General features: G+C 44.4%; 1 protein-coding gene across 1 annotated transcript in view; it reads right to left on the minus strand.

Moving 5' to 3' along the window:
• Positions 1–839: 839 nt before the first annotated feature.
• Positions 840–21294, minus strand: part of GABRA6 (gamma-aminobutyric acid type A receptor subunit alpha6) — a 180611-nt gene continuing 160156 nt past the window's right edge. The window contains exon 11 of the mRNA XM_075601929.1: positions 840–1238. The gene's annotated coding sequence lies outside the window, so the exon portion shown is untranslated. The remainder of the gene's footprint in view (positions 1239–21294) is intronic.

The raw sequence follows: 21294 nt of genomic DNA on the forward strand, positions 1-21294 counted from the left end.
TGGTGCGCATGTGCTTATCAACTTTGCTAACAGCAGCCAGTGTCACCATAAAAAAGCATATAGGTAGCCTAGATCACAGGCAATAAGAGATAAAAGATCCCTTAGAAACTAGTAAGACTGCTATAAACATATTGATCATCTGAACTTGATCACTGTCATTTCATTAAGCACAAGATCGTAGACAGAAGGCAGCAGTCATATTTCAGAAAGTACTTGTACTGCTGCAGAATCCTAAGTTGTATACATCGCTACTCATCACAGTCTCAATTGTGTCAGCAATACATTACTACTAATGTTGGTTTAACAGCTTCTAAAGACATATATAGACTTATACACTGGCGACACAGTTTATTACACTGCGGCCAGATCCGCAAGCCGGGAGATTTCCCGGCTTGCTAGTGGCCGCCCCTCGGCGTGCTGACGCGCGGTCACGCGTCTTCGGGAGCGTGCGCCCCCTGCACGCGCGTCCAGGGGCTCCCCGAGGGAGCCCTGGTGTCCCGCGATCGCGGGACAGCGGCAGGGGGTTCCGGGGGACCCGGCGGACCCGGCAGCGGTAGGGAGAGCGCCCCGATCGGAGGGCGCTCTTCCGCTGCTTCGGCGCGCGCCCGTCACTCTCGGGCGCGCGCCAGGCTACTGCTGCGGCACAGAACGGGCAAATGCTCGAATAAACTGTGCCGCAGCAGTATCAATTATTACATAGCACTGCATCTTGATAGGTAATGATCCCATCACAGTGCGCATGTACTTATCAACTTTGCTAACAACAGCCATAGTCACAGTAATAAAGCATATAAGAAGCCTAGATCATAGGCAATATGAGATAAAAAAAATTCCTTAGAAACTTGTAGGGCTGCTATAGACATGTTGATCATCTGGAATTGATCTCTGTCATTTCATTATGCACAAGATCATGGGCAAAAAACAGCAGTCATATTTCAGAAAGTACTTGTACTGCTGCAGAGTCCTAAGTTGTATACATCGCTACTCATCACAGTCTTAATTGTATCAGCAATACATTACTTCTAACATTGGCTTAACAGCTTCTAAAGACATATATAAACTTATATCAATTATTGCATAACACTGCATCTGGATAGGCGAGGATCCCATCACAGTGATGACTCTGAAGCAGAAGTTGTGCAAGATCAGACGTCAGTAAGATATTTATCTGGTGACGTCATCAGCCAATCACATCAAGAACTGGCGTGGATGCAGGTATCAATTCATATATCAGTGCACTGACAAGAAAAGGACATGCATGTTAGTAGAATAGAGTTGCATTAAATTTAAAGCTATTATAAAGCAAATTGCAAAATTGATGAAATGAATAAAAGAGTAGATGATCACATTATATCATTAAAAATAAATCAATGATTTAAAAATATAAATAGTAAAACAGAGAGGAAAATGATTCATAATTACAGGCATTAACGTACGCAATGGGACCGGAGCATGTATGTAAAGCGAAAATGTACTTAAAGTGAAGCACTGCCTTTTCCCACTTATCGATGCATGTACTGTCCTGCAATCGTCATATACGTGCATAACTGATGTAAATAACGCATGTGTAACAGGCGCTATAGTCTCCCCGCTTGCGCACAGCTTCGGTACAGGTAGGAAGCCGGTATTGCTGTTCAGGACGTGCTGACAGGCGCATGCGTGAGCTGCCGTTTGCCTATTGGGCGATATGTACTTACTCGCGAGTGTACTTAAAGTGAGTGTACTTAAAGCGGGGTATGCCTGTATGTAATTTAAATTTGAGAGGTTGAGGGCATGCTTATTCACTAATTTCCAACGATTCATTGGTCCTGCAAGATTTCATATGTATACAGTTTCAAAAATTAGCTACAGAAACATAGCAAACCCTAAGGAATCGTTAAGTCCCATAGGTTGCATAGTGTTTAGGAGAACGATCCAGCGGCATTCCTTTTTAAGGAGTGCTTTCTCCAAATCCCCACCTCTAATGCCTAGGGCCACTTTGTCAAAGGCAAATGCTTTCAAGCACGTACTGTCAGACGAATGGTATTGTAGGAAATGTCTGGCTACAGATGTTATCTTTTTAAATGAGTCCAAGTCCCGTTTTGCGGTTTTGATATTTCTTGTATGTTCCAGGACCCTGAAGCGGACTTCACGTGTAGTCATGCCAATATATTTAAGGTCACAGGGACAAGTTAAACAGTATATCACACCCTTGGTCTTACAATTAAGGGTGTATCCAATATTATACTGTTTTGTATGGTTACTGTTTAGAAACTTGTCGGTCTGTACCATATATTTACAGGCAGAGCAGCTGTTACATTTTGAAAAGCCCTTTTTTCTAATAGACAAAAAGGTTTCACTATGTATGGGGGACAGGGCAGGGGCTAAACAAGAGAATGAACCTGCATCGCCACAGCATCACACGCGGTACAAGAGACAGTCCTGTTGGCGAACATTTCTCTGACTCTGGCCATAAGATGAACGATCTGAGGGTTGCCATACTCAAAGGTAATCTTAAAACCCCGAAAGAGAGACGGTTGCATGAATACAAATTTATGCAACTGTTCGGGACACTTAGCAGTGGCCTAAACAGAGATCGAAATTTTATGAGTCATTACTGACAGTAGTGAACTCTCGTCCCATAAGCGCTAAAGGCCATGTCTGTATATACTGTGCTATATGTATGCACACACAGCTGTCTCTCACACATACTAATACTCCTTGTTTTTCCATCCCTATACACCAATAGGGACCACTAAGTATCCACACACACTTTTAGTTGTGCTACTAACTCTCACATTTCCACACCCACCCACACCATTTATATCCAGTCCCACTCCACACACACCTTGTGTAAAGCACTGTATATACTGTGGGCTCTCCATTCATTTTTATTCACACTGATACACATACACACTCTTTCTTCACTTGCTTTCAGTAACCATTTAACACCTCTAGCCATAAAACACATCCACACCGGGGGAAGGAACAGCACAGATAACATTCCAAGAGACACTGTTTTTAAGTTTACCTTTTTCATTGTAACATCGCCGGAAGAAGAGATCAGTGTATCTCGAAAGCTCGCACAAATAAAAGCATTTCGTTAGCCACAGAACGGTATCATCTATTTATTTTTTTGATTATTGAAGCTCGGCTAACACGGTACTGATACCTCTACATGTATATATATATATATATATATATATATATATATATATATTTTAGTGTTCGACAAACCTATACATTTGTTCGCCCCGGGCGAGTGGATTTAACCCCCGGGCGAGTAAATATTGGCCCAAGCAGCACACGTTTGGTACTAGGTGGCGAGTAGATTTTTTTGTGTGGCGAGTAGATTTTTTGGTGATTTGTCAACCACTGTGTGTGTGTGTGTGTATATATATATATATATATATATATATATATATATATACATATACATATATCTATCTTCACATTGGTGGGAATAGTATATAGGAACCGCATAATATATTTTCCAAAATTGACTATAATAGTAATATTTTAGTAGAAACGAGAGGTGATTAAGGAACATGTACAAATACTGTATATGAACTATCTACAATGTGTTGTAATAAAAGTCACTTAAAAAAGTGAATTAAATGTTTGAACACAAAAAAAAAATTGTATGATGTAATAATATGTACAGGGCGTATTATGTTCATAGGCTGCTTATTTAGGGTTTGTGTCCAATTTAAAAGTTAGTGTTGGGGGCTATGTAGGTCAGGTGCCGTATCTTTTGTGTTGATTTTTTAAAGTGATTGTGTCTTTTATGTAATGTACAATAGTTCAAGTTCATTGCAACACCATAATAGGCTACATGCAGTGTTCCTTTTGCTGATCTTTGGTTGCTTTTTTCTTTTCTGTGATACACTCATACTGTCTCCATATGCAAGCATTTTGTGATACCCATGCTTAAAAGATGACACTTAAAATATAATTGTATGCTATTGTACTGATTTGCCTCCTTCTGCCAGACACCATGCAGACAAAAGGTCAAAAGGTACATTTCCCAGTTAGATAAAAGAATTATATTTTTACTAGTGGCGTATAGTTGAGTTCTATAATGTTTGATATTTTATCATATTTGCTTCTGACAGTAAGGCTTTAGGGTTATCAAAACTTTCTTGCAAATATAAATATACATTTTCAGCCAAATAGAGAAAAGTGACTTTGGAAATTCTAATATATATACATGTATATATACTTCTTTGACTGTGGCATCGGGGACAGGGAATCTTGCTACAACTCTATGTATATACAGATTACTTTTTCTACTGTGTGTCCTGATTTCCCTGATATGCTCATTTGCATGTCATTTCCCAGAATTCCTTGCTGCAGCAGTGGAAGTGCTGTGTGATAATGATGAAAGACAGGGTTGCAGACCTGTCTAAGACATGAGAGAGAGAGAGAAAGAGAGAGAGAGAGAGAGAGAGAGAGAGAAAGAGAGAGAGAGAGAGAGAGAGAGAGAGAGAGAGAGAAAGGGCATACAGAAAAAAAAGTAACCCACAGGATTAGATTTTGTATTGTATTGTATGTCTTTATTTATATAGTGACAAAAGTGTACTCAGCGCTTCACAAAGAATACAGTACAGGGAATTATAATAATACAATAAGTGCAGCAAAAATCAGACAATAGGAAAGGAAATCCCTGCCCCGAAGAGCTTACAATCTAAGAGGTTTATGGGGAAACATACAGAGAGAGCATGTGAGGGAATAAGTGCTGTAGATGGGTGTGCTTGGCCACAATGGGTGGTATAAGTAACTGTGGGACAGTAGCCATGAGTGCAGGATTTTGGAATGCTTGATTTGTGGGGCATGTTTTAAGGTTAGTCAGTGTTAACCATTTCCTTTAACACCATTTACAGGGGAAGAGATGGCAGGGAGGTGTGGGTAAGATCAGGTGTGTATGTCTGGGTTCAGGCTTAGGGTAGATCTCCAGCAGCAGGAAGGAGTAGATAGAGGGTGTGAATAGAGGATTTGTGTGGGTGTCTTTAATTTAGGGGTAAAGAAGTTGTTGGGAGAGAGGTGTATAAATAATGGTGCAGTGGGGAGTGGGGAAGTTGGAGAGAACAGAAATGTTCACAAAAGAGTGAGGAAACAGTAAACAGAAAATGCAATAGGGAGGGCATAGTGAGATACAGGAGGAGAGACTGGCCAGTTATTGGAGTATAGGAAGAGTACAAATAATCACAGCTTTTAGAAAGTAAAGTTCTCACAGTTATAAAGTTGTTGTGTAGAGTTTGGATCCTCCTCAATCTTCACCTCCAATTTCAACTCCAAGATTAACTCTGCTACACACTTAAATGTTACACTTTGATGTTGCACAGCCATATTTGGTCTGGTACTCAAATACGTAATAAAGCATACTGTTAACAGTCAAGGGGCTGGCCATGCCATTTGCTTAAAGTATGGTGTGTTTATCCCTTTGACAGATGATAGATAGATATATAGATAGATGTAGCAAGACTCACTGTCCTCGGCGCCAGTCAAAGAAGTAAAAGTGCATAGCTGTCTTTGGGTGGGTTTACTGGCTTTGCATCTTAACCCAGGCTGTGCTCAAAGCTGTGAAATGCAGCAAGCTTAAGCTTATAGGTGATCATGTTAAATGTTTTTGAAGCAAAAGGTGGCACTGTGTGCTCATTTGCATGTCATTTCCCAGAATCCCTTGCTGCAGTGGATGTGCTGTGTGATGGGTAATAATGTTGAACGGCAGGGTTGCAGACCTGTCTAAGACATGCAAATGAGCAGTAATATTTCCATTTGCTCTCTCTCTCTCTCTCTCTCTCTCTCTCTCTCTCTCTCTCTCTCTCTCTCTCTCTCTCTCTCTATATATATATATATATATATAGCAAATGGAAATATTACTGTATGCTCATTTGCATGTATATATATATATATATATATATATGTATGAGAAAAAAGAGAAAAAGCGCACCCCCTAGTGCAATATCTTCACAGTAAGGAAGATGTTAAATTTATTGAGGTAGAAATGAAGGGCAATGCACACTTACAAGAAATATAAAATAAATATTCACATAAAGGTATCTTTGGTAGCCTGAGTTTATCAGCCGGTGATGGATATAGGGGCAGACCCAACTCACTGTGACCACACTAGGCAGATGGCGTCTCTCACATGAATGAAGCTTATGCTTGCTGGTAACAACACGTCCCAGGATCCACAGCGGGGTCACCCTCCCAACGGCAGACTATAAGCAAATAACAGCTTAAAGCCCGTGCTTGCCATTATAACACGGCCCAGGATCCACAATGGGGTCCTTCATCACACGGCAGGCAATATCCAGGCATCCAAAAGTTCAGTGAAAGTCTCTCAAGGAGTATCGCGGAAGCACCGAGAGAGTCTAGTGACGTCAGCCCTACGCGTTTGGCACAGTATATATATATGCAGATATTTTAATTCAATCAAGCAGTGACCAATCACTATGAAGACTATCATCAACATAGTGACTATTAAACACACACATAGTAAATTAACTGTTAACATGATTAGTATCAGAGAAAATGACAAAAAGCACATTTAAAAAACAATAATGAAAAGGAAATACTAATATGAATAATAAACATATACATAATATTAATAAAAATGCAAATAAAAATAATAATAATCAATTAAAATGCTAAAAAACACATTCAAAATAGAGAAACACCAAATGAAAGGAGAGAAATTGACACCTGAGTTCAATAAAGAGAGCAGAAGTACACTAACTAAAACTGCAAAATATGTAGACCTGCTACAAATAGGGTGGAGATGAATATATCACTTTAAAAAATGTGTATATACAATAAACATAAAAATAAAAATATATATACACACACACCAACCTATTTATCAATATAAAATGAATGAATGATGCAAAATGGATGAAAAGCCATTTAAATGAAGAAAGAGTCTCGCATCTAACCGATGGTACTAATATCGAGATTTTCATTTACTGTAGACCGAAGGGGACAGACAATTTAACTTAAAAATCCAGAAGCTCTCCCTTCTGGAGAGAACTTTTAAACATTCCCCTGCCAAAAAAGAGGAGGGAATGACCTCATAGCCCATAATCTGCAAGCTAGCTGGTGACTTATTATGAACCAGAAGGAAATGTTTAGAAACATAATGATTCTCAACACCATTAATAATATTCCTTCTGTGTTCAAGGAAGCGAGTACTCAAAGGCCTTGTTGTCCTACCCACATAATGGAGACCACAACCACAGGCTAACAGGACAGCACACAAAGTAATCCAATTTCAGGATGTATGTGCAGGTTAAATGGCACATACACTGACGTTTCGGTCTTTTCAAGGGAGTGCTCAGGCACAGTGACAAAGACATACATATATATACCTACTACCCAAGACCAGGCAAACAAACCAATTAACTAATCAAGAAAAACATACAAAGAACTACCCTGCTACAACCACAAACCATTAAGGCATACGATAACCGCTTCAATATTAAGAGCACTTACACCACGGCACCTAGCTATATTAAATGAAGCATTCTGCTACATACCCACATTCTGGAAAAGGATGAACAAATTGGGCAATTTTTCAAGGAACCGCCAAGATTTTGTTATCGTAGAAGTCGCAATCTATGTGACTTCCTCACAAAGGCAGATCCCGTTTCAAAATATGCCAAAAAACAGCCCTGGTTCAACAGACGGGTGGGAGTATACAGATGCAGGGGATTTGTTAATTGTCAGTACATGGTACATGGCAAAACATACCCACACCCTCATCAGGGACATCGTATCAAAATCAAAGATTTTTTGAATTGTGACTCACAATTTGTCATCTACTTTATCAGATGCCCATGTGGGCTCTATTATATAGGCAAGACTATACGCATGTTGAAGGAACTGCTGAGTCTTCACCGATCTGCCATTAGAAAGGCTCTAATGGACACAGAGAATAAAGAAGATTTAACCCAATAACCGGTTGCTCGACAATTCAAAGCAATGAAGCATAGCCTCGCAACCCTGTGCTGCATGCCGATTGCACAGGTCTATGCATCTCCGAGAAGAGGGGACTGCAATAGAGCTTTACTTCAACTGGAAGCAAGAACCATTTACAGTTTGGACACACTTAGACCACGTGGGCTAAACGAGGACTTCAAACTGAGCTGTTTTCTATAACCAGGTTGTTCAGTCATTGTTTCGTCCACATTAGGTGACTCGTCGTCCCCAGGATTAGAGTCTATTTGACTATGTTTGCTTAACTGGTTTCTATGTGCGTATGAACTGCGTTCCTGCCCATAATAGGACTCTTATTGTTTCCAGCACAGGAATGTCATTTTGACCAACTATTTAAAATTTGCCGATATTATTGTCGCACATTTGTCTTGCTTTCTATGTGGTTTAATTGCTTTTCAATCTCACTGTACTCTAGGTATGTTTTACCATCAGTGGATCAGATGTCGGTTCTGGATTATGTGACTCCTATTGCTCTGGGACAATTCACTTCACTTCTGTGGGTTATGACATGCCTTTTTTTCCCAGCTGGATTCGGTTGATTTGCTTTATGAGGACTAAGTATCTATAGTGGCAATCTGCCACTTATCAGCCACATTATGAACTGATTATCTCCACAGACTGTTTTGTGGTCTCAAGCTCCTGATACTAGCTATCTTGCCAGTTGTACTGTATACATATGGATTTGATTGTGCCAGTCCACCCCAACATTTATGTACATATTTTATTATCATTTTTTTCACTGTTTTTTGCACTTCTGCACTATGGGTGTTCCAGTTATGTGCAACAATCTGGTTTCATACATTTAGTTAATATGCTTCTCATCTGAATTGCCCATGTTGTTGGTGTTATATACTTGTTGCCACATAGTATAGAATCAGGTCCTTTGAGGCAGTGTCAGGCACATTGACAGGGCATTACTTAGTTTACTAGGGATATATATTCCCATGCAGACCATTTTTAGCACTTAGCCTGACTGCCTTTCATTGTTTTCTTGCTGAATAGCGCAATTCAGCAGTCTTGAGCATGCACAGTTGCAACCACATCGCGATCAAGCAGTTCTCCTGCAAGACGCATTAATTATGTATTTCTTCCCTCTCAAGAGGCTTGCGCATGCGCAGTTTGCGCTTTATTGGCCTGCCATGCGTTCCATTAGCCTCAGGCGCCCCCTCATATTGAGCTACATGAGACGGAGGTTCCTGCTGTTCACCTCTGACCCGCGCATGCGCAGTGACTGCGTTTCACCACACGGGCGGGTCCTTGCGTTCCAGGCAACGCTGGAGGCATGGCAGGTATGGGAGAGGCAATCATATTGTATGTTAAGCATTATTTAATCATTGGTATGTGTTGCACCTATGTGTTATAGGTCTTTGTAGGTATTTATATGTGTTCATGTTCACTCTGTAATCACATCACCTTGATAAAGGTCCCGCACGCGGATCGAAACGTTGGAAAGATGTCTTGTTAATTACAATATATTTTTTGACCAACCTTTGGAGTGTTGCCTTTGATATTCATTAACACGCTATCGTATTGCCTATTTCACTATATAGCATTTGCACCCACCCTATTGACTGACCTGACGGAGTGTCTACTGTTCTTTGATATATATATATATATATATATATATATATATATATATATATATATGTAGAGGTATCAGTACCGTGTTAGCCGAGCTTCAATAATCAAAAAATAAATAGATGATACCGTTCTGTGGCTAACGAAATGCTTTTATTTGTGCGAGCTTTCGAGATACACTGATCTCTTCTTCCGGCGATGTTACAATGAATGAAGCAAGGATAACTTAAAAACAGTGTCTCTTGGAATGTTATCTGTGCTTGTCCTTCCCCCGTGTGGATGTGTTTTATGGCTAGGCTTTTTATGACTTCAATGGAGAAATCCTCGAGAGAGCTTTCCAGGAACGAGTTGGCTGCCGTCCAAACCGCTTAACCGCAAAGCGGATACAATTTCAATAGGAGAGCTTTGATCACTTACAAGTCAAGTTCAACGACAAGTGGCGTGGGAATAAACAGTTCCACCCTTTGACACCTCTAGCCATAAAACACATCCACACGGGGGAAGGACAAGCACAGATAACATTCCAAGAGACACTGTTTTTAAGTTATCCTTGCTTCATTCATTGTAACATCGCCGGAAGAAGAGATCAGTGTATCTCGAAAGCTCGCACAAATAAAAGCATTTCGTTAGCCACAGAACGGTATCATCTATTTATTTTTTGATTATATATATATATATATATATATATATATATATATATATATATATATATATTCAAGACAGCACACAAAGTAATCCAATTTCAGGATGTATTGCAGGTTAAATGGCACACACACTGACGTTTCGGTCCTTCTCAAGGGAGTGCTCAGGCGCAGTGACAAAGACATATATATACCTACTACCCAAGACCAGACAAACAAACCAATTAACTAATCAATTAAATGAACGCAAAGCCTGCGAACCTGACCAGCTCCTGGAGTCCCAGTCTTAATTGTAAATAATGTCATGTCAATGCAGGAGTCCATTGTGAGAAAAAAAACAGCTGATCACTGACTCCCCGGCTGTCTTAGCGTCTGCTGTAGCCATAGTGATCAGTCTTGTTTTTATCAAATGAATGCCCATGCGTAGCACTAGTCTCACGGCCAAAACAGCAGCTGCAGGTCTTATATTGCGGTGACGCGAAGGGAAAGTGCAGTGAAGGGAGGGGGGGAGAGGATGTGTAAGCTATGGAGAGACTCATCCAATGACAGAAAGTCAAAGTCACATTAGTCCTGGTCTTTGAGGGAATGTATATAGCAATCCCTAATATAGATAACTGGTCTCATAAATATATGAAAGAGCAAAAGTGATTGTGCCTGTGCACAAAGAAGAACACACCTGAGATACCGTACCTAGGAAACATGCTAACTAGGATATTGTAGAGGGAGAAAGGTGGTGGCCCGGGATTAAAGGGGTTACACCCCATTTGGCAATCCCCTGACCTCACCAGGGAGACAAGGGGTTAACTGGGCTGAGACCCAGAACTGTGATTTAACTCCTGTTATGACATGTAAATGTGTATTCCCCTGTTCCCCCTGTTTTATTGTAACATCTGGTTAATCAGTGTCTGCATCACACACACACTGGGATCCATCCGGGAGCACAAGGGTTAATAGTGGTATAGTGATTATAGCCCTTTGTGTACCTTTCCCGCCTTTTCAGGCACCATTTTGCAGGTTCCCATAGGCCGCCATTGGAACTCCATGTCTTTCAATGGAGAATCTTGCTGTTGAGTCCTGTTCCTGAGAAGACCAGCAGATGGCGTCTGAGAGGGAGAGCGGCGGTTTCCCATTGAAAGTCAATGGGCTCATTGACTTCAATGGAGAAATCCTCGAGAGAGCTTTCCAGGAACGAGTTGGCTGCCGTCCAAACCGCTTAACCGCAAAGCGGATACAATTTCAATAGGAGAGCTTTGATCACTTACAAGTCAAGTTCAACGACAAGTGGCGTGGGAATAAACAGTTCTAGGGCCTCTAGAAATAAAATTCTTTCGGCCCCTAGTTCCTAGACCTCCCCCCACTCGACCACAACCGGGTCCCCGTATCCTGGACCCCTGATAAGGGTCGAACCGAGAAGAGCGGGCCATGCCATAGGTTCCAATGGCGGCGGCAGATACAGCTCAGGAAAAAGGCTAAGTGTCAAATGCTGAAATTTGGTAATCCATAGCTCCGGATCCGGAGGGCCCAGAGGATCAGGGTTTGGGGTGTCTGTAGCCACTGCTCCGGCATCGCTGCAGAACCATCCTTGACCCTCTTGGACCAACCCAACGGAGTATGGACCCCCTTGAAAGTTTGGGATTTTCCCCATAGACTCCAATGGCGGCCAAACCCCATTGACCGGCTACGGCGGAAAACCCCCATTGACTTCAACGGCGGCATCGCCCCGTTGAAAGTCTATGGCGGGGATTCCCATAGCCGCAAACGGCGGCGGTTTGCCATTGAAAGTCTATGGCGGCGAAGCCCGTTGTTTTCAATGGGGATTTAGTGAAAAACTGTGATTTAATTTACAGCGGAGTTTTGTGTATTAAAATGGGAAACGGTTTTAAGTGTATTTGTGTATCTCCGGTTCCCCAGGTCGTAGCAAGTCGCAAATTGGACCATAGGGTGTCCCAGTTCCGGCATTGAGAACTGGGAAGTTTGGACCTGCTGGACCCAAAGGAACCGGATATTTTAATATGTTCATGTTTTATCCAACATACTGTATTTCAAGGTATGGGTAAAACCCAGAGGAAATTCCTTAGCATACCAAGGTAGCATATGGCCAGAAAGGCGACCCAATGTCTAGGACTTGAGTATCTTTCAAAGGATTTTGTCACCTCCACTGTTTGCATGAGGGCGGAGATTACTCAAACCAGAGCAGTCTTCAAGTGCTCCATTTCACACCTCACAAACAAAGAATATCCTGCCAGAATCCCAAATTGGTAGACTAGCTGGCATTCCTGATGTAGAGGAGGGGTTATAGAAATGAGACCCCAGAGCTCTACTGCGCATGTACCAACTAGCAGGGGGGCATGAGTCAAATTGTGTTCCCACGTTAACGACTGGCTAGAGGTAATTGAAAACCAATCCACGGTACTCAATGTTAAGGATAGGGCACAAAAGGTTTATAAACTGTTGTTCCCCTGTATCCTTTGTCTTCAACTTATCATCTGATTGCTACCTGATTGCGAGAGAATTGCTATGCTTCATGCTTCTCATTCCCCAACCCCAAAGTAAGTGTACTTCTTGTTTGTTACTGTATTATTCGTGTGTTCACCTATCCAAAGGAATAAATATACTTTATTATATCTAAGACTCGTCCCAGTTCAACCCAGTGATTTGTGTAACGCTTTAATACCTGTGGCAGGCTATCATCACAGGCTATTAAAGTTAACTAGTGGCAGCGGCGGGACTGAACTGAACCTGTATTACTAGTGTTCTGCGGGATACTGTAATATAGTGGGAACTCGATGGTAATTGCGAGTTCCTGGGTCTAAAGATATTGAACACACGTTAGTGCAACACGTAAAGCAAGTTGTCACACCACCTCACCTGCTGCGACCCAGAACCATGAGTGAAGCGGAGAACGCCTATTACCTGAAAACTAGAAATCAGCTAAAAGACAAGTGCCGTGCCTATGGACTGGAATATGTGGACCAGGAGGTCTAGGACATGATTGCCGCAATCACAGCACATAAAGCCGAGCTTGCAGAGTCTCAGGTTATGACTCAGCTTGCCCTTGTACAGCCGCCCGGAGATCAGGGACTGAACCCAGTGCCGGAGTGGCAGGATCCCGGAGAGGGGACAAGTGCACATCCCGGGACAAGTGCGACAAGAGGGGCACTGATGGCTGCAGCCCCCAGTCCATTTAACCCTGAAATGTTGGCACTGATTATGACGTGGGGAGACTGAGGGACAGCGGAGGAGCGGCTAAAGTTTATCTCAATGGCAGTGAACCGACCCACTTATTGCCCCCCGGTCCAAACCCGCAAAGATGAACTCCAACTGGACAAACACAGTCTCACCAAGTACATGGAAGGCACTGATCTGATCGACATGTTTTTAAGGAAATTTGAAATGCAGTGCCGGCGGTACAAGGTGCTTACCGAGCATAGGGTTGCACGCTTGGACCCGCTTCTCTCCGGCTTGGCTAAGCAGACATCGATGGCACTTACAGAGGAGTTTGCTGATGACTATGACCACCTGAAAGAACTTTTGCTATTTCAGCATGGTTTTACCCCTGAATCTTACCGGGGTAAATTCCGGCTGGAGGAGAGGCACCCTCAGGAGACCTATGTCACTTATGTGACCCGCATGGCTTTGTACGAGCTACACTGGGTGGAGGGCTCTGAGGCCAGGACTTACCAACGCCTGCTAGACCTCATCTTTCAGGAGCAGCTCATGCAGCAGTGCCCGCCGGCGGTGAGGGCTTTTGTGTATGACAAAAAGCCCAAGACCTACACCGAGGCGGCGAGGATGGCAGATGACTATGTGGTCAGCCGGTCCCAGATGACCGCCAAGAGATGACCGCCAAGGTACCAGCCAAAGCGCGGTGCCGGCCAAGAAAGCTGTGAGTACCCCCCAGTGGACCCAAAATCCGCCTGCGGGCAGCAGTTCACAGAAGGCGGGAGAGCTCCGGCATGAGCGCCGGTGCTACAATTGCAACAGCACTGGTCACCTCAGACCAGATTGCCCGGAACCCCTGCGTTCCAACGGACCCTATCGGGGGCAACGCACCCCAGCTGCGAACCTGGTAGCCCGCGTGCGGGTGGCTTCCACCAAAGAACCAGGACCTGTCATGGAAACAACTCCCAGCGAGACGTCCCATGTCACCCCTATCCCAGTTTCATCGGTGCCCACAGCCAGGAGCGGAGGACATCTCGGCGCAGACCTGCAGCAGACGGACGGCCGGAGCAAACATCTTACCCCGGTCACAGTCGGTGACCGGCAAGCAGTCGGCTTGCTGGATTCAGGAGCCGCAGTGACCCTGGTCCGACCTGATATGGTCCGGCCAGAGGAATTGCACCCAGGCCCTGGGATACAGATCACTGTGGCCGACGGAGAGCCACGTTTCCTGCAGGTGGCCCGCATCTTTTTGGATTGGGGGGTGGGCAAGGGTGTGCGGGAGGTGGGGGTTTTACCCGGTTTGGATGCTGAAATTCTTTTGGGCAACGACCTGGGACCGATGACCTGCACCTACGACCGTGTGTCCCAGCCCGCTGCAGTGGCGGCGGTTACCCGGAGCCAGACCGCGGCAATGCCGGCGGCGGCCGCTCCAGTCCCCCAGCCTTTGGGACCAACATTAGCGGAGGGCGCAGAGGAGCCCAGGGAGGTAAGCCAGGATCAGTTGCAACCACAGGCTGACTTACTGTTCCCTCTCACTCTGTCCTCTTTCCCTGACAATGACATGACTGGGGTGTGGCCAGACTTAGGAGCCCAGTTTAGGGAGGCAGTGAAGGCAGACCCTACCCTGGCCGGTGTGAGACTTCAGGCGTCCGAATCTCAGGCAGGGGAGTGCACTGAACGCTGCCTATGGCATAAGGGACTCCTATACAGGGAAGAAGGGAACCCGGGGATAGAGGAGGGATTGACTGGTAAGCGACAGCTAGTAGTGCCCCAGGGGTACTGACAGCAATTGTTACGGGTAGCTCATTCTATTCCGTTAGCGGGACATCAGGGGGTCACCAGGACGCGAGCCCAGTTATTGCAGCGTTACTACTGGCCGGGGGCATCCCAAGATTCGACCAATTTCTGCCGCTCTTGTGATGCCTGCCAGCGAGTAGGTAAGGCGGGTGATCGTGTGAAGGCACCCCTAAAATCCCTACCGATAATAGGGGAACCCTTCCAGAAGGTAGCGATGGACCTGATAGGACCCCTCATGATTCCTAGCAGGTCAGGGAAGTGCTACATCCTCACGGTGGTGGATTTTGCCACCCGGTACCCTGAGGCGGTAGCGCTTGGCACCATAAGTGCCAAGACAGTGGCAGCAGCTTTGCTGAACATTTTTGCTAGGGTAGGTTTCCCTAGAGAGATCCTAACCGATCAGGGGTCGCAGTTCATGAGTGAACTGTTACATTGTCTCTGGGATGCCTGCGGTGTACAGCACCGGCGCACTACTCCTTAACATCCCCAGACAAACGGATTATGTGAGAGGTTTAACGGGACCCTGAAGCAGATGCTTCGGACCTTTATAGAGGCGGAGGAGAAAGACTGGGAGATTCACCTGCAGCACTTGCTGTTTGCATACCAAGAGGTACCGCAAGAATGTAATGGCTTCTCCCCCTTCGAGCTACTTTATGGCCGCAGTGTACGTGGACCTCTGGACCTATTCCGTGAGGGATGGGAAGGGGAGACTACTGCTACTGATGCTTCAGTGATCCAGTATGTAGTAGATCTCCGAGACCGGTTAGAGATGCTCATGGGTGTGGCCCAGGACCACCTCAGGGCTGCTCAGACCAAGCAGAAGAGATGGTATGACCAGCAGGCCCGTAGCAGAGAATTCATCCCAGGACAGCAGGTGCTTGTTCTCAAACCCACTCGGGAGAACAAGCTGATGGCTGCCTGGTCGGGACCGTACTCGGTTATCCGAAAGGTAAATGAGTGCAACCACGTTGTACAGGTAGCGCCTGAGAGGCACAAAACATACCACATGAACATGTTGAAAGAGTACCGAGCACCGAGTATGGGAGCAGTGCTGGCCATTTGTAGCCCACTGCTGGAAGATCCGGCGAGCAATGCTCTGCCTGATCTCCTAGGGGAGGCAAGGCAGGGAAACAATGTAGATCAGGTAGAGATAGGGGCACAGTTGAGTGCTAGGCAGAAGGGAGAAGCCAGGGACATGCTAGCTCAGTTTAGCACCCTCTTCACTGACATGCCAGGGACCACACATCTCACAAAAAACCCAGTACACACAGGGGACCTGCAGCCTCTGCATAAGCACGCTTATAGAGTGTCAGCAGAGGTCAAGACCAGTATGGAGAGAGAGATTGAGGAGATTCTGACCCTAGGGGTAATTACTCCATCATAGAGCCCTTGGGCAAGTCCAGTAGTCCTAGTTCCTAAAAAGGACATGACCACCAGGTTTTGTGTGGACTACCGGTTGCTTAACGCTGGGACGGTGTCAGATGCTTACCCCATGCCCCGCATGGATGAGTTACTAGATGAACTCGCGGTGGCAAAGTATCTGACCACCATGGATTTGAGCAAAGGCTATTGGCAAATCCCACTGACCCTGGAGGCTAGGGAGAAGTCAGCATTCATCACTCCAAGTGGCCTCTATGAGTTCTTGGTGATGCCATTTGGGATGAAGAATGCCCCGGCTACCTTTTAATGCCTGGTCAATAGGTTACTGGAAGGGATGCAGAGCTATGCCAGGGCTTACTTAGATGACATTGCTGTCTTTAGTAATTCCTGGGAATCCCACATAGGACATGTGTCTGCGGTGCTGGGTAGGATCAATGAGGCTGGGCTTACCTTAAAACCCACTAAGTGTCTGGTAGGGATGGCAGAAGTCCTGTACTTAGGGCACAGGGTGGGTGGAGGGCATCTCAAACCAGAGCCAGCCAAGGTAGAAGCCATAGTTGAGTGGCCTGTTCCAAAAACCAAGAAACAGGTCATGGGATTTTTGGGCACCGCAGGGTACTATAGGAAATTTGTCCCACAGTACAGCGCCCTGGCCAAACCCCTGACTGATCTGACCAAGAAGCAACTGCCTGTGCTTATTACCTGGACTCCTGCCTGTGAAACTGCTTTCCAGGCCCTGAAAACTGCACTTGCTGGAGCCCCCATACTGGCTGCCCCAGACTATACCAAGCATTTTCTTATACAAACTGATGCCTCAGACTTTGGTGTGGGGGCTGTGTTGAGCCAGGTGGGGGACGACGGCAAAGAACACCCTGTGGTGTATCTAAGTCGCAAACTGCTCCCCAGGGAAGTGGCATATGCCACCATTGAGAAGGAGTGCTTGGCCATTGTGTGGGCACTCAAAAAGCTTCAACCCTATGTATATGGGAGGGCTTTCACGGTCATCACTGACCACAATCCCCTGAGTTGGCTACAGAGGGTATCAGGGGAGAATGCCAAGTTGCTGAGATGGAGCTTGGCTTTGCAAGAATTTGAATTTACCATTCAACACAAAAAGGGCAGTGATAACAGCAATGCTGATGGACTTTCACGCCAGGACTATCCATCTGAGACTGAATTCATTAATGGTGCCAGCAGTGCCCCACTCCCCGTTAGGGCCAGTGGGCCACAGGTCACCCATTAAGAAGGGGAGGTGTAGAGGGAGAAAGGGGGTGGCCCGGGATTAAAGGGGTTACACCCCATTTGGCCATCCCCTGACCTCACCAGGGAGACAAGGGGTTAACTGGGCTGAGACCCAGAACTGTGATTTAACTCCTAATATGACATGTAAATGTGTATTTCCCTGTTCCCCCTGTTTTATTGTAACATCTGGTTAATCAGTGTCTGCATCACACACACACTGGGATCCATCCGGGAGCACAAGGGTTAATAGTGGTATAGTGATTATAGCCCTTTGTGTACCTTTCCCGCCTTTTCAGGCACCATTTTGCAGGCTCCCATAGGCCGCCATTGGAACTCCATGTCTTTCAATGGCGAATCTTGCTGTTGAGTCCTGTTCCTGAGAAGACCAGCAGATGGCGTCCGAGAGGGAGAGCGGCGGTTTCCCATTGAAAGTCAATGGGCTCATTGACTTCAATGGAGAAATCCTCGAGAAAGCTTTCCAGGAACGAGTTGGCTGCCGTCCAAACCGCTTAACCTCAAAGCAGATACAATTTCAATAGGAGAGCTTTGATCACTTACAAGTCAAGTTCAACGACAAGTGGCGTGGGAATAAACAGTTCTAGGGCCCCTAGAAATAAAATTCTTTCGGTCCCTAGTTCCTAGACCTCCCCCCACTCGACCACAACCGGGTCCCCGTATCCTGGACCCCTGATAAGGGTCGAACCGAGAAGAGCGGGCCATGCCATAGGTTCCAATGGCGGCGGCAGAAACAGCTCAGGAAAACGGCTAAGTGTCAAATGCTGAAATTTGGTAATCCATAGCTCCGGTTCCGTAGGGCCCAGAGGATCAGGGTTTGGGGTGTCTGTAGCCACTGCTCCGGCATCGCTGCAGAACCATCCTTGACCCTCTTGGACCAAGCCGACGGAGTATGGACCCCCTTGAAAGTTTGGGATTTTCCCCATAGACTCCAATGGCGGCCAAACCCCATTGACCGGCTATGGCGGAAAACCCCCATTGACTTCAACGGCGGCATCTCAGCGTTGAAAGTCTATGGCGGGGATTCCCATAGCCGCCAACGGCGGCAGTTTGCAATTGAAAGTCTATGGCGACGAAGCCCGTTGTTTTCAATGGGGATTTAGTGAAAAACTGTGATTTAATTTACAGCGGAGTTTTGTGTATTAAAATGGGAAACGGTTTTAAGTGTATTTGTGTATCTCCGGTTCCCCAGGTCGTAGCAAGTCGCAAATTGGACCATAGGGTGTCCCAGTTCCGGCATTGAAAACTGGAAAGTTTGGACCGGATATTTTAATATGTTCATGTTTTATCCAACATACTGTATTTCAAGGTATGGGTAAAACCCAGAGGAAATTCCTTAGCATACCAAGGTAGCATATGGCCAGAAAGGCGACCCAATGTCTAGGACTTGAGTATGTTTCAAAGGATTTTGTCACCTCCACTGTTTGCATGAGGGCGGAGATTACTGAAACCAGAGCAGTGTTCAAGTGCTCCATTTCATACCTCACAAACAAAGAATATCCTGCCAGAATCCCAAATTGGTAGACTAGCTGGCATTCCTGATGTAGAGGAGGGGTTATAGAAATGAGACCCCAGAGCTCTACTGCACATGTACCAACTAGCAGGGGGCATGAATCAAATTGTGTTCCCACGTTAACGACTGGCTAGAGGTAATTGAAAACCAATCCACGGTACTCAATGTTAAGGATAGGGCACAAAAGTTTTATAAACTGTTGTTACCCTGTATCCTTTGTCTTCAACTTATCATCTGATTGCTACCTGATTGCGAGAGAATTGCTATGCTTCATACTTCTCATTCCCCAACCCCAAAGTAAGTGTACTTCTTGTTTGTTACTGTATTATTCGTGTATTCACCTATCCAAAGGAATAAATATACTTTATTATATCTAAGACTCGTCCCAGTTCAACCCAGTGATTTGTGTAACGCTTTAATACCTGTGGCAGGCCATCATCACAGATATGCAAAGTATATTCAAATGATTAAAGTTAGCATATTTCCACGGAATCTGAGATGTGTTCCTTTTTGTTCACAGATATCTTTCCAAGTGTTGTATAAAGTTGTGTTTAGAGAGGTACTAGGACTTTAGTAAAATTGTCTCATTCCCCTTTTTCTCCCTTTTCACCTCCCCTCTCCCTGCCCAGTCAATTCAGGGTTTTGACAGAAGTAGGACCACCTTTAGGTATGATCTACCTTATGTCAGGTGGTTAAATCCCTGTGTTAACTACAATGGACCTCTGTGTTACATAGTTACATAGTTACATAGCTATATAGTTACATAGTTACATCGTAGATGAGGTTAAAAAAAGACATAAGTCTCAAGTTCCACCTATGCTAAATTAAGATGACAGCTACTTTAACTTAAATCCGTACTTACAGTATTTTGATCAAGAGGAAGGCAAATAAAAAACTCCAGTGAAATATCATCCAATGTTATCTAATAAGGGGGAAAATTATTTCCTTCCTGACTCCAATAATTGCAATCATATTACTTCCTGGATCAACATAATTAGATTGTATGCTCTTCGGAGCAGGGACTCCTCTTCCTAAATGTTATTTTTAAGTCTGAAGCACTTATTCCCATGATCTGTTATTTATATTATTTGTTATTTATATGAATGTCATGTGTATTACTACTGTGAAGCGCTATGTACATTAATGGTGCTATATAAATAAAGATATGCATACATACTCTTCATCCTTCCCATGTTTTCTTATTTGGTATATCTCTGTATACCATTCCTTTCTAAAAAGATTTCCAAACTTTATTTGAACATATCAATTGTATCTGTTAGTAAGGGGGGAGGGGGGAGAGAGGGGAGGCTCTTGCTACAATCTATGCTAGATGGGTGTTGCCAGGGGTAAGATATCCTTAACTTGGCGAGTGCTAATTTTAATAGGGGTCTTTGTACTAGCTTCGGCAAGTTTTTGTTACAATTGTATCTGCCATCACAGTCTCCATGGGTAATGAATTCCACATTTTAACTGCCCTTATGTAAAAAACCCTTTCCTTTGTAGCTGGTGAAATCTCCTTTCCTCTAACCTTAAGAGATAACACAATGTCCTTTGTACTGCCCTTGGGATGAATAATTATTTTGAAAGCTCCTTGTACTGTCCCAGAATATATTTGTATATAGTTATCATATCCCCTCTTAGATGCCTCTTTTCTAATGTAAACAAATCTAATTTTGCTTGTCTCTCCTCAAAAATCAGATTATCCATCCCCTTTGTATTGTATTGTATGTCTTTATTTATATAGCGCCATTAATTTACATAGCGCTTCACAGTAGTAATACACGGGTTAATCAAATAAATAATAGATAATATAAATTACAGATCATGGGAATAAGTGCTTCAGACATAAAAGTAACATTAAGGAAGAGGAGTCCCTGCTCCGAGGAGCTTAAAGTCTAATTGGTAGGTAGGGAGAACATATAGAGACAATAGGAGGGAGTTCTGGTAAGTGCGTCTGCAGGGGGCTAAGTTTTATATCATGTGTCCAGG

Source organism: Ascaphus truei, chromosome 5 (genome assembly GCF_040206685.1).
Source record: "Ascaphus truei isolate aAscTru1 chromosome 5, aAscTru1.hap1, whole genome shotgun sequence".
NCBI classification, from domain to species: domain Eukaryota; kingdom Metazoa; phylum Chordata; class Amphibia; order Anura; family Ascaphidae; genus Ascaphus; species Ascaphus truei.